This window comes from Talpa occidentalis, unplaced genomic scaffold (assembly GCF_014898055.3).
Source record: "Talpa occidentalis isolate TD23 unplaced genomic scaffold, MPIMG_talOcc4v2.1 talOcc4.3, whole genome shotgun sequence".
In the NCBI taxonomy this organism is placed as follows: Eukaryota; Metazoa; Chordata; class Mammalia; order Eulipotyphla; family Talpidae; genus Talpa; species Talpa occidentalis.
The window spans coordinates 143,560,045-143,574,595 of record NW_023603184.1 but is presented as its reverse complement, the minus strand read 5'-3'; the positions used below and the strand labels follow the sequence as shown (position 1 = coordinate 143,574,595).

The 14,551-nt window shown below is 43.2% G+C and overlaps 1 long non-coding RNA gene across 2 annotated transcripts in view; it reads left to right on the top strand.

The window, feature by feature from the left end:
* The first annotated feature begins 11,686 nt into the window (after positions 1-11,686).
* Positions 11,687-14,551, top strand: part of LOC119254867 (uncharacterized) — a 324,898-nt gene continuing 322,033 nt past the window's right edge. For both annotated transcript variants that reach the window (XR_005127396.2, XR_008553669.1), the window contains exon 1: positions 11,687-11,788. This is a non-coding gene — a long non-coding RNA (uncharacterized LOC119254867). The remainder of the gene's footprint in view (positions 11,789-14,551) is intronic.

Here is a 14,551-nt window from a genome sequence, read left to right as displayed (position 1 = left end):
GAGGATTCACCAGAGACAGATCAGGGAACAGAACAGGCAGACTGATGAAATACACTGCTGAGGGGAACAGCGGGCGAGACAGGAGAGGTCTACTCACCATGTGGGTTGCTCCAAGGCCAATGGGGATCGAACCGGCACCGCAGAGTCTGTGGACAGCTTCATAGCACTGCGCTCAACCTCCTGCACCACCAGGGAAGCCCAGTACCTTTCATTATAAAAAACAACAACAAACCTGAAAAGCATCCTTGGCAAAGCAAAGAAAATTCTAGCCCCATGAAGCTACCTTTCTCTCGCTGCTATCAGAACAGAGAGCTTGACTGAACTGCTGCACAGCAGGCAACAGAGGAAGAACCACGTGTGAAAACCAAATATTAAAACAATCCTTCTTTCTTGGCCACCTTCCACTTACCCACTTTGTGTGTGAGGAGGCAGAGATCCCTCAGGCAATGGGTGAGATGTCCCTTACAGGTCACAGTCAAATGGTCCTTTGCTCAAAGGCAATCCTTTTGGCTCCAGGTGCCCATTCTCTTTGCTGGGTTAACATTTCCACCCCCCAAATGAATGAGCTCATGTGTTCTTCGATGTGAGTTTGACTTGTCTTCCACCTGAATAGCTGCTGCCCAGAAATGCCCCCGAGAAATGGAGTCCTGCTTGAAACATATCAAATTCACCCATTATCCTAGCCTGGGAAGAAATTCTCCTAGAACAAGGGACACTCCCAGACAATGATGGAAATTAGGGGTTGTAAACATCAGCGAAGGATTTTCGGAGCAGTGTCATGTAAGGGAGAGGAGAGCACAAGTGTGTTCTAGAAGGGACGGGCAGAGAGGGAGAGAGAGAGAAAGAGGAGAAAGAAAAATCCCTTTGTAAGTGGTCACTGAAATCCAACTTCAAATGCTCTGCTTCTGGGAAGAAAGTTGCTGTGTAAAAAAAGTTGGATCCCTCCAGTAAGTTCTAAATTAAGTTAATACAAACAAATGGAAGCAAATGTCCAAGTCCGCTTTCTGCTCACAGGCCACCGTGACAACCCGGCTCTGGCACCCACTTCTGTGAGAAAAATTTGCTTGATTATGGGAACCTCACAATTTCTGTAGGTTTATTTCTGCCAGTCATAGAGTGAATCAGAGCATCATCTCTCTCTCTTGAGTCGTCCTTAAAAACATTTCCATTATCGGGCCTCCCTGGTGGCGCAGCGGTTGAGCGCTGGGTTGCGAAGCTGCCCTTAGGCTCTGCAGCCAGTTCGATCCCCGGCTGCTCCCCGGCCACCGGAGGAGGGTCCCACTTGGCACACAGACCTCTCGTGCCGCCTGCTGCTCCCCTCAGCAGTGTACCTCGGTCCTTCTGCCTGCTCTGCTCCCCGCTCTGGCTCTGGTGAATTCTCTCACCCTCCCGCGCTTCTGACTGTACCCAGTGCTTGTCTAAATAAATAAATAAATAAATCTTTAAAAAAATTTTCCATTATCATCTCATATTAAAATAAACTCCCCCAACCTTCTTGCTCCCAATTTTTTGGGGAACAAGCCCAGGGAACAGATCTGTTTCAGGCTAGTCAGTCCTTCTGAATTAGAACAGTGCTGGGCCCCCCAAGCTGTCTGTAATATAGATAAAGGGTTGTCCTGCTAGAAAAGGAATATGTTTTGCTTTGACTGCACCCCAGGAAAGGTCAAGTAGGATTAAATTTTTTAACCTGACCAGAGCAAAGATAGATGACTTGATTTTCTGTGCAAATTTGGTTATGTCAAGCCAAGTAGCACCAGAAATATGATCGATTCACCTCCGGAGAGTCAATGGCATATTTCATTTCACTCCCTCTGGTGCCACTGTGGGCACTGAGCTGTCATTCAGAATGATGGATTTACAGGGATTTCCAAACGTCTGTTAATGCCCTTCACCCACTTTGCTGAGATCATTCATCTGAACAAATGGTTGGAAGATTTTGTATGAAGATGCTATAAAAAGAATCATTGGTTTCTCTTGTTTGTAGCAGTTATTATGTATATGGGTAGAGAGGAGACTAGAATTTGACAATTTGCTTTCATTCTCATTGAGAATGAGAGCAACATTTGGGAGCCTTAAGTTCTCTGAAGAGTTCAGATGAAGATGTCTGTTTTGAAGAGGGTTTTTTTTTTCCCCTTAGGGATTTTCTGGAACTATATTTTTTTGTAGTTTTCCTTATATGCATTTTAATTGATTTATTTCCACATACTGTGTAGGTTATAAAAATCCAAATTTTCAGCACTTGATCATAAATGGATTGGTAAGAAGGAATATGTAAGAATAAAAGCAAAATAGAGCAGTTAGAGAGAATGATGGAGAACTGTGGTCATTTTCAAGCTAGAATTGCTGAGGGGGTGATGAATAGTGTACAAATCACTAGAATCTTCTCTAAAAATAAAACTGTAGACTTTTGACTGAAGTGGCTTTCTTCATTTCCAGTGGGAATACCATTTGAAATGTATAAGATACAGGTGTACATACCTCACAATTGTTTATTGAGAGGTTACTATAAATTACAGACTGTGAGAGTTACAACCAGCCTTTTGGACAGCCGACTCTGAACACAAGTGATCAAGAAAACTGAATATAATGTGATAAAAATAAATATCAGACAAGAATTGTAAGCTATACCCCACGGGGAAAACACAGAGTATTTATTCCACCAAGGAATTGGGGAAAGATGGAGGAAAATGGAGAAGACCTCAAAAAAGGAAGTGAAAGCATGAACCTGAAAGTATGAATAAGACTTAGACTTCTATAGAAAAGGGCAATAAATGAAAAAGAGCGTAGTATAAGTAGTCTGGAAGAGAGCATATGGGTGACGATCAACTCACCACTCAACACACACATATAGTGATACCGTTGGTCAGGCACTGTTCTAGAACATTCTAGTAGTGTTCTGCTTAAGTGTGTGCATGTTCTTCAAGAAACCCAGTGGGAAGATAACAGATGAGGTAAATGCTGCTAAATATTAAGGGGAAAGAATAAAGCAGGGGAGGGGAATATAAAGTCTGGGCAAGGGTATGATTTGGGGGGGGTAGTCCAGAGTGTTCTCACTGAGACAGGAAATTTTGAGTAGAAATTTGAAGGGAGTAAGGGAACAAGTCATGTGACTCCTGAGGAGGGAACGTTCTAGAACAACAAATGCAAAGACCCCAACTTAACTGGGAAGGTGCAAGGGAGAGCAGAAGAGGGTGAGAGGAGCTGGGGTGAGGGAGGGCTTTGGGGAGGAGCTCTGAAGTGCAGGCTGGGCGTTAGTCTCTACTCTGCGTGAGATGAGAAGATGTTGGAGGCTTTGAGCAAAGGAGTGACATGATCTCTTAGGATTTTAGACTCTCCCCAGCAACTCTGTTGAGAACTTACACAGCTTGTAAAGTGCGACCACATACACCACACGAGTCCTCATTCCCTTGATGAAGTTAGTGGAGCTCAGAAGAGCAAGAACAACTTGCCTGTCAATTTATAGCACACGAGGAGGAACAGACATCCTGGTCAGCATCTGGATCAGAGCTCTTTCCACCACATTCCACTGCTCCTACTGTCATGGGGAAACACACTGGAACACTCAAGAAAAGGGGAAACTTCAAAAATTCTCAGTGTATTTATGGTATTTTTCTTTCTTCCTTTTCCCCTTCTCTCTTTAAATCTCAAATCTTTTTCTCTATGAGCCGTAGCTTCTACCCTTTTTCTTACAGGCTGTTTTGGTGAGATGTATGTGTCTTAAAGATCGGATATGTGACAATCAAGGCCCAAGTCATAGTTGTTGATGCTTAATTTATCAGAAAACATTTTCAGCAAAGAACATGGGTTCAGGTTCCTTAAGGCTAGAAATAGGGACTGGAGCTGATCAAGACTTTCATTCTCAGAAAGTAATTCTCACAAGATTGAGCGCTGGCTGCTCAGCTTTCTGGTGGTGGAAGTCCAAGCACCAGCTAAGGGTAGGTGGGCAGGGGAGAGGGCGACTATGGTTTCCTCCGATCCACCTCTGCCTCTGCACCATTGCATTCGGAGGGGGACCGTACATAGGCTGTGGATCATGCTTCTCAGTTCTCTCATGTCTTCACCAGAAAGGCCTCCCAGTTTCTAGAAAAATGTCTATCTCAAAGTTAAATGCTGTGATGAAGTTCTTCCCTTTTTGGAGGGCTTTGGGTTAGAATTGCTGCATGGAGATAGCGGGGTGTCTGTTTTAACTTTTTAGAAGAAATGTATGAAATGCAATAGTACAATTATGTTTTGATGTGTGTTAACATAAATAAAGCAGTGTAACCACTACCCAGACCAAAATGTACACTTCTCAGCTCTGTAGAAGGCTTCCATGTGCCCTTTGCTATCAACAGACCCTGTTTTCACTCAAAAGCTTGTCTGTGGTTTAGACCATCTCTTCCAGCTTCCATGTTGCCTTTTTTTTTTTTTTTTTTTGGCAAAAATTCTCTCCTGGTTTGAAATGGAATAGGTTCTGATTATAGTTTTTACTAATGTCTTTTACAAACAGCTCTATTTAGTGAAAACATACATAAAAAAGACTAAAATTACATTTTACTTGTCATCCAAGTATGTTTAATAATCAAAGAAAGAGTTTGGGGACAGATGCCATCAACGTTTTTATTCAACATAAAAATACAACAACAAGTATTCATGTAGTGCCAAACCCTGACTGCCTGCTGTACCCCTACTCCCTGTTCATCATACGCCCCAAATCCACACAACTAAGGTATTTAATGGCCCTTCTGTTAGCAAAAAAAAAAAAAAAAAAAAAAAAAGGAAAGAAAAGAAAAGAAAGAAAGAAAACCTTCTCATCACTATTTTTGTTGACTTGGCCTGTACTCTTAGCTGCAACCAAAGAGAAAATCGCTGTGAGTCCTGGTTGGGGAGAGTGATCAATATTCTGCTTTCAGTGCTTCAGCATGGAGTGTAGACATAGATCCTCAACTAGGATAATATTTACTATCTGTTTTTATTGAACATTTTAACATCTGTGTTTGATAATGTGTATTTACTTTATATATTACCCATTTTCTCAATAAATTAATTTTAAAATTATAAAGCATGCATTTAACATAAAGACAAGGAGCATACAGGTGGTATTGGAGAGACTTCTGGAAGTTGCTTTCAAATGACGATGACTATTGTGTTTGCTGGGGCCTTGCGTGTCTTTATCGGGAGCCACAGCACACACTAGCCAAGAGAGCACTTTCTGCTCATGCCCCAGGATTGATGCTTGTAGGACTGACCTGAGAATTGTGCCTGTTCCTCAGCCAATCACTAGGCCCAAAGCAGGGAGATGCAGGAGAAAACTAAAAAACAAAAAACCTGCTATTCCCAGTGACAGGAGAAATACAAGCTCAAGAGGCCAAAGGGTGGTGGGTCTGTTGGAGGTGGAGGTCCTTTGAGTAACTTGTGGGAAGTTGAAGAAGTGGTACATATCCCCAAATTTCTGCAAAGATGACCTTTTTCTCAGATTCTTCTGAGTCATAATGGAAACTTCTCTTCCTGAGGCTTGATTGTGCTCTCTTGATTCATGTATATGAAAAAAATACAGTAAAAGTTAAAAATACAGTAAGAGTTAATTTCTTAAAGAGGTCTTGGATAAATATGGCTGTTTCAGGCAATTTTTTTTTCACACTTTATCTCATTTTGAAAATTTTAAAAATTTAATTTTTTTCCTTAAAAATAGGATATTTTGTTGGGCTTCCAATCTGTTTTCACATATTTGCAAGCAAATAAACAAGCAAAATCATGACGGTAAGGTACTAATCTGTTTCGTTATTGTATGGAGATTTGGCCCTGACAATCTGGATTCTGTTTTCCCATTGAATCTTGTTTTCTCCTAGATTTCCTAGAGATTTCTGGTATAGCAATTTATTTTTTCTCACTAAGAGATGTGGTATTACAGATCTCAGAACAGCAAGAATTATTTGGATTAAAACTTCTCTACCTTCTTCTCTACTTCTAGAAGGTGACTTGGGGGGGGGGTCAAATAAATTCCCCCCCCCTTAACACTATATTATCTTTCTCAGTCACAGTATCTCTTCAACAGGACTTTGGCGGGAGGCAGGGAAGGGAGCAGGGGTGTAGGAAACCACTCATACTATATACTGGGAAACACCATCTCCCTTATTTTCATCTTGTGGGCTATATGTTTCTCTGCGCTTATCCTGCCAACTTTCCTCTGGAGTCTCTTTGATCTCTTCCCCTGCCTTATATGGGTGTGGGAAGGATTAATTAATCACCACTTATAAAGAACTTTGAAGATGAAAGTCCTTGTTAGCGCCACAGCATTTCCTTGGCTTCCCCTGTCTCTGTATTTTACTATGTAGAGGTCTCTCCCCAAACCCCCAAGATTCTGTTTGAACTTGTAGGGACAGTTTACTGGACTTTCAAAGAAAGGCAGCCTTGGTTTTGCATGGGAGCATAAAATAGACCCAATGGAAGAAGTCTTTTTATTTCTGAACTTCCCAAACTACACCAATTCATTTTAGGTCAAACTTTCTAGCTTTAAATACCTTTTGAGGTGGGATAAATCAGACACATGCAATGGATTTCTATTCCAAAACTTTTTAAAACCCCATATTCCCTTTCCATCATGAGACCATGTCCAAGGTAAGTCTTCTTGACACCTGTTCCCAACCCCCACATACTTGACTCCAGTGCTGGTTGGTGCTTCCCTCACTATGTTTCCAGCCTCACTTTCCTGTTCTAATGGAATCTCACAACCTCACAACATTTCTGTTGATGTCTTCCTTATCCCACATAGAGGCCATTATTACATCAACTTTTTCCAGTTTGAAAGCCCTTTCTCAGCTCCCATCTGCTACTGAGGAAGTGAATTGGCCATTGATGAGTTGGAATGTGGGTTTCGTTCAAGCAAAAGATCTACCCAGGACTGTCTACGGACAGCAGCATGGGGCCTTGCTCTTCCCTGTGACCTGTGAGCGCCCAGACCAGCTCTGTCACTGCACTTTACAAATGATCCAAAATGATTTTTTTTTTTTGTAAGTGGAAGAAAAGAGAAACTTTTGTGAAAATTGTGAAGACATGCAGAATCCAAACCAAATGAAGACTATTCTTCTTAATTTTCAGAGACAATGGTGATGATTTGTAAATCGATGTGCAGCCAAATGAAGCATTGTGTTGCTCTGTTCTGCTTTCTGAACATGATTCCTTCGTTTGGGATTGCTAGGCAAAGTTCGGGTTTGAGATCTTGCCTTGGATGTTTTATTTATTCTAAAATTATATTTGGAAAAAAGTAGTTTATTTTTCATGTTCTTGCAACATCTCACTATATTTACTTCTGTTTTCTTAGTTGGCTTAGAATGGCTTGACAGAATAATAATCATGATAATTACTATTTACAGAGCACCTATAATATGCCAGGCGCATCCTAGATACTTTCTTCCCAGTATTTCATTTAATCCTCATTACTGTTCTCTGAAGTAGAATTTATAGTCCCATCTTACAGGTGGGGAAATGAAGGTTTGGAGAGATGATTGATTTGCTCGAGGCCAAGGAGCTTGTAAGTAGCAAAGTGGACGAAACCCAGGCCAGAGTCCAAAATCCATGCCCCATCCATGCTCCAACTGTGATTTCAACCTCGTTGGGGCTGTACCTGGGATCCAGTTGGTACTCCTGTGATGCATAGAATGCACAAAAGACTTCAAAATCTAGCCTAGCATGGTGGAAAATCTTCACAACTTTTCTAGCTGATTTTCTGCTCTGCCAGGATTGCGCTGGAAACATGCTGACTGGCGTGACATTGAACAAGCTTCTTACCCCTTTGAATTTTAATATCTTCACCTGTAAAGAGAGGATAATGGTCATACTCACCACATTGAGACCTGCTCTACGATTATATACAAGAATGTGTAATGAGCAATGGACTGCTACATCAGTTCAGCTGGAAGCCACTACATTATTCTTGGTTGGACTATGAAGCTCTGAACTAATGGTAATTGAAAGAGCTGACATGTATAAGGGTAACTTTTTCCAGGGAACCACATAAAAGGGAGGACTTCAGATGAAGCATAGCTGGGAGGTGGAAGTGATTTCGAGGCAGGGATCACAAGGAGGAGGAACAGGGAGAATTTCTCTGCAGAGATGTTGGTGGGGTTCAGCAGAGAGGAGTGAGGGCAGAGTTAAAGATGTAGATTCAGAAGTCATCTGTAGAAGGTAGAGATCTGAGCTTTCAAAGTGGGTAAGGTTGTCTAAGAGGAGAGTGTCAAATGAGAAGCAAATTCTGGATACATGAATGGGTGGAAGTCTGTACTTCAGCAGCAAACATTGAAAGGGATCCAGAAAAGGATCTGAAAGAAATGACTGAGCTAGAAAAACCAGGCAATTGCTTTCAAAACAAGCAGGAAGAAAAAGGTTTCAAATAAAAGTTGACGTGAGTGTTGAGTTCTGCAGGAGTTGACAAGAATTGCAAGACTGATTTTACAATTAACAGATTGTTGGAAACTTTTGAGAACAGAGTTTCTGCAGAATCCTGTTTGCCAAAGCCACATTGCAAGGGCTTAGAATGATTCAATGTTGAAATATTGCAGGCAGTGGATGAATGCGACTCTGACCAATCTCAAGTGAGATCCTTTTTTGTTGTAAATTAAATTTTGAAAATTAAAGTAACACTCTATGCATAAACAATATGCATTCCATATTGATGTAGCACATATATATGTTGCTTCCTAAGTGAGATGTTGAGTGTGTCTTATCCATTCAGGAGGAGAAGGGACATGATACTTGGCTGGGTGGCTGTGTCTTGGGTTGAGTTCCACTGAAAGCTGACTCAGGCAAAGATTTGAGTACAAGCAGTTTATTTGGGTGATGATGCCAGGGTAATCATCAGGGGAATGGGAACTTGAGACAGAAAAGGGAATAAAACCAATACAGGGTGTTACGTTCAAGTTACTGCTGTGGTTACGGGGTGCATTCCTATTGAGGACATCCAGGAGATGACATAGAATACACTTTGGTCTTGTGCTCTGGGGAGGCAAGAAAATGCAGGTATTTATCCCGCAGCTCTTGTATGCAATGATTGAGGACTGTTCTCATACCTTCCTCATGCCTGCTGAAGGCACATCAAAAAGAAAGCCCCCTCCCCACCCCATCCCAACAAAATAAACCTCAGAGAGCGTCCTAAGAGCTTGCAATAGGAGACTGCCTGTGTGTATAGTTGAGTTCAGAGAGCAGTGGGTACATTCTGCTACATTTGGGCAGGGCCAGGCAAGGTAGAGACTGGAGGGCCTTCCTGGTGGCGCAAGGGGTTAAGACGCAACCTATGAAGCTATCCTCAGCCACTGCAGCACAAGTTTGATCCCCACATGGCTACCCACATGGTGCAGCAGACCTCTCCTGTCTCCCCCCTGCTCCCCTCAGCAGTGCATTTCAGTGGATCTGCCTGTTCTGCTCCCCACTCTGTCTTTGGTGAATCCTGTCACCCCTGTGCCTCTGGCCTGTACCCCAATTCTTGTATGCATAAATAAATAAATCTTAAAAAGAAGGTAGAGACAGGAAAGTAAAGGAGTGAGGGTTTGCATTTTATTGAGGGCCTAATACATTCAGAACCCTCGGCTGCTGCTGTGTGTGTATTTCAGTCTCATTTCATCCTCACAACATTCACAAGAAGAAACTGAAGTTCAGAGCGATTAAGTAGTAACTTTGCAACGAGCTAGAGACTTGATCCTTCCTCAGATCCTCTAAATACAGTGCCTCCCCCCAACCAGCCCTCAAGTCAACCTGGGATGTTAATGGGGCACAGTTGAAAGAGTGGCCTGTGGTGTGTTTGGACAGATCCTCTCATCAGAGTGATACTACTTGTTTCTGAATTTGTGCTTCTACTCCTTCCCTCATTTGGAAGGGGTAATTAATAGTTTGGTTTTAAAAAGGTCCCCTGCAGGCTTACAGGCTGTGCATGGAAATCAAAATAACTAAAAGAATAATGAATTGTGTTAACAAAGGATATTATTATCTCTTGTAATTATTTATGTTGTTAGAAATGTAAGATTCGCTATGATTGTGCTGTACAGCTGAAAATAGGAATTGTGATGCTCTCCCTCCCTCCTTACCTTTCCAGGAGATGCTTCCTTGGGGGGGGGGTCTCTTCCCTGGGCTCAGCCCTTTCAGATTCCTGATTCTTCCCCAGTCCCACCTCTTTTGCGGGCTCTGAGTGATATCACTCCATGAACTCTGCCTTCTGTGCCTGGAGCTGGCCCTTCTCTTTCTATTCATCTTTTTACCCTTTTTTCTTAAAGGTCCTTTTCTGGGTCTACTCGATAAATAAATCTTGTAGGGTGGGGGTTGTGTTGTTTCTGGCTTTTTGCTGCCTCCCTGGGTGCCTTTGTCTCCTGGAGTCCTCACCCTCAGGCCCTTGGCACCAGCCCCAGCTAATTTGATAAAGATCATTCTGGTGAATGTTCTCAGTGGGAAGGGCCAGGGCAGTAGGGCTCCCCCAACCCAAGACCCACCCTCCCAAGAAGTCCCTCTGAATGGTTGTATTCTGTAAGTGATTTTCCAGTTTGAGTTTCCTATTTAAAAAATGTAAGATATAGGAATAACTGCAAAGAACCTTCTGGAAAAAGAATGGAAATGACTATCTTAATCCACCTCAATATTCCTAACACATTGGTTATTTTCCCTCTTGCTAAGTCCCTGCAGGTCTTTCTTCTAGTATGGGGGTCTTGGTTTCTGCATTTTTAAACTTACTGTGATCCCAGAAAAATTTTATTTATTTATTTAAAGATTTATTTTTATTTATTTATACAAGCACTGGGTAGTCAGAAGCGCGGGAGGGTGAGAGAATTCACCAGAGCCAGAGCGGGGAGCAGAGCAGGCAGAAGGACCGAGGTACACTGCTGAGGGGAGCAGCGGGCGGCAGGAGAGGTCTGCGCGCCATGTGGGACCCGCCTCTGGTGGCCGGGGAGCAGCCGGGGATCGAACCGGCGCTGCAGAGGCTGCGGGCAGCTTCGCAACCCAGCGCTCAACTGCTGCGCCACCGGGGAGGCCCAATCCCAGAATCATTTTAAAACCGTATCTTTGCAACAGTCTTGATTGTCCCTTTTAATGACTGATTAATATTCCACTGTATTGTTTCACCCTGTTGAACAACCCTCTTCCTGAAAATAAGTTTTCACTTCTCTAGGACCAGTTCCCAAGAGGGCCATCACTGGGTTGTAGGCTACCTTTACTTCTAATTTTTAAACAAATTGCTAACCTGTTTTCCAGAGTGGCAGCTCATTTTATGTTCCACTAGCAATGTGTGGGAGATCCAGTTTTTCCCCACACTCCCCAGGCCTCAGTATTGTTGTGAAGATGAGAATTAACTTTAGTCACTCAAATAGGTTTGTCTGTGAGTCTCAGTCAGTTTGTCGTCTTGTTGAAATTATTAGTTGTGCTCCTTTCAAACTGTGGCAGCCTTGGTGGTGGCTGCGGGGTGGTCGCAAGTGGTTGAGCTTTCACTTGAGTCAGGTGAGTTGCTGCAAACCAACTTTACCTCAGTAAAATGTAATACAATAAAACAAAACAAAAGATGGTGCTCCTTTCTGCTTGGTGGGTACAGGCCTCCTCAGGATACCCTGGGGCTGTAACAGGGTGGTCCCCAGGGAAAGGGAGGTTCCAAGTTCCCTGCCCCAGGTCAGGGTGGGGCTGAGTGGGGAGGAAGAGAAGCTGGAGAGGGGGCTAGGGAGAAGGAAGGGGGAAGGTTGGGGAGCAGAAGGAGACCTGGAGGAGGCATGTGGAGCGGAGAGACACGTGAAGAAGCTGCGCTTGCCTTTTGGTCCTGGACTGGTTGACACAGACGTGGGTGAGAGACCGTGGGGAGGTGACAATGGCAGCTCTTATCTTGATTTTGCTCCTTCTCTCCCCTTCTGCTCCTTTCCGATGGGTCCCCACCAGGAGGTGCCTTGTGAGAGGCTTTCTGACCTCTGACCCTGCTTTGGGCCAACCATGTTGGGCTGGACTTTTGCCCACGAGGGGATGGGTAACTTTGGGTGCTTGATTTGGAAACTATTTTACCTCTTCTTTCCCTTGTCTTCTCTTTATTGTACGAAAAGTTCCTTTGCTTTAAAGGTCTATGTACTAGAGTATGTTGTTGTGATGCAGTGGATGGCAGAACTTACTTAGAGCAGGCAGGTTTGGGAGTTCCTGGGGTACCCCTCACCCTGCCCTGTACGGGACCATAATGTTCTGTCACTGTGCACTAGTGGCTGCAGTCTCCGTAGCTCACTGCGTTCAGGTCTCTGTGTAAGCAACCTTTCCCCAGTGCTCCTTGTACTTCTTGTGCTTTTTTGGTTATCTCTGGATGCTCTTCAATGAAATGTTGGTTCATGTCCTTTGTTCCTTTGAAAATTGGATTCTTTTGGGCCTCCCCGGTGGTGCAGCGGTTGAGCGCTGGGTTGCGAAGCTGCCCGCAGCCTCCGCGGCGCCGGTTCGATCCCCAGTTCGATCCCCGGTTCGATCCCCGGTTCGATCCCCGGCTGCTCCCCGGCCACCGCAGGAGGGTCCCACATGGCGCGCAGACCTCTCCTGCCGCCCGCTGCTCCCCTCAGCAGTGTACTTGGTCCTTCTGCCTGCTCTGCTCCCCGCTCTGGCTCTGGTGAATTCTCTCACCCTCCCGCGCTTCTGACTATACCCAGTGCTTGTATAAATAAATAAATCTTAAAAAAAAAAAAAAAGAAAATTGGATTCTTTTTAAATGTGTTTGAAATGCACATAACATAAAATTTACCATCATCACCATTTTAAGTGTACAGCTTAGTAATGCTAAGTACATTCACTGTGCTGTGCGACCCAGCTCCAGATCTTCAAGGGCTCGAAATTCTATAACCATTAAACAACTCCACAGGCCTCCCTCCCCCCAGCTCCCCCAACCAACATCCTACTTTCAGTCTCTCTGAATCTGATGACTTTAGGTACCTTATGTAAATGGAATCCCTGCAGTATTTCTTTTTGTGCTGATTTATTTCACTTAGCATAATGTTCTGAAAGTTCATGTGTCAATTTCCATTGTTTCAAAGGTAGAATGGAAATCCATTGTATGCTTGTACGCCTTGATGTTTATTCATTCATCTATTGGTGGATAATGTTGAGTTTTGAGAGTTCTTGATGTAGTCTAAATAGCATTCATTCGTTTGATGTGTGATTTGCAAATCCTTCTCCCACTCTGAATTTGTTCTTTTTTTAATTGAGTAAATTTGACATATAGCGTTGTGTAACTTTAAGGTGCACAATGTGTTACTTTGCTACATCTATATATTGTAATATCATTGTTATTGTGATATTTATCCCATTAGATAATTATAATATGCTATGTTCTATATTCTCTGCTGTGTGTTCACTCTCTATGGCTTATTCAAGACTGCAAGCTTGTGCCCTTAACAACCTTCAATCCCCAATCTCCCCCCAACTTCCAGTCCTAGTAACCAGCATTTTACTCAATTTTTTTTTTTATGGATTTGACTCTTAGAATCACTTTTAGTTTGGTGAGATCTTTCTCTGACTTTGCTCAGCATAATCTGCCCAAGGTCCATCCATGTTTGAAATGCAGGATATACTTCGTTTTCATCTTTTAAAATCCATTCATCCATTATGGATATTTAGATTTGTTTCCATAGTTGTTCTTTGTTCTCTTAACAAGGCCTCTCAAGGGAACAAAAGTATTCAATTCTGATGATATCAATTGATCATTCCCCATTTTATGAATCATGCTTTTGGTGTCAAGTCAAGGAACTCTCCACCTAATCCTAGGTCTGGAAGATCTCCCAAAGGCTGTCCTAAAGTTAATTCCATAGAGGCTTTGTGGACTCCACCCCCACCCCAGGCCAAAGCCAAAGACACTGGGAACTCCAAATCCCATCACCACCAAAGGGAAGGTGGCTGGGACCTGAGGGTGGGGTTAAGCAGCCAGGTGGGTATAAAGCCAGACACATGGGCTTTGGAGGGGTTCCCCCATTTTGGCTCTCTGCCAGCTCGCAGCGTCGGGCCAGCTCTCAGAGTGCCTTTGGGTTTCCAGGTCGTCGGATCTGTTAGGATGCATTAAAGACTTTATTTCCCTATTTTCTCCCTGAGTTGTACGTTTTCCTTCTTTCCTTTTCCCTTGTAAATAAACCTTTTATTAACCTTTTGTGTGTGCCTGTAGTGGAGTATTCATAAGTCCCTTTTAAGCGTGTGGGTGAGGACCCACAGCCAGGCAACCCATTCAATATCGGGGCTGCCCTATAACAGTTTCATATTGGAGAGTTTAGTCTGTGTTAGGTTTTGAGTTCATTTTTTTTTTTTATAAGGTCAAGAAGAGCATGCCACTTCTTTTGTTTAGTGGAATCTGTAATTTAGAATAGCTGTGGAATTAATAAAGCAGAAAGTGTGTAACTTTTACCAAAAAAAATGGGTTTTATTTCTAGTTTAGGGGATCACTATACTATTGGGAATCTCAGGTGCCAGGAAAATTTGAAATCAGTATGAGAAAAGTGGGCAACCCCAGCCCCTAGGCAAGTGAACTGTTTGCAAGGGAGAGTCCTGGAACACACCAATCAGAGAACAAACAACTCATATTGGTTTGTCTTGGACA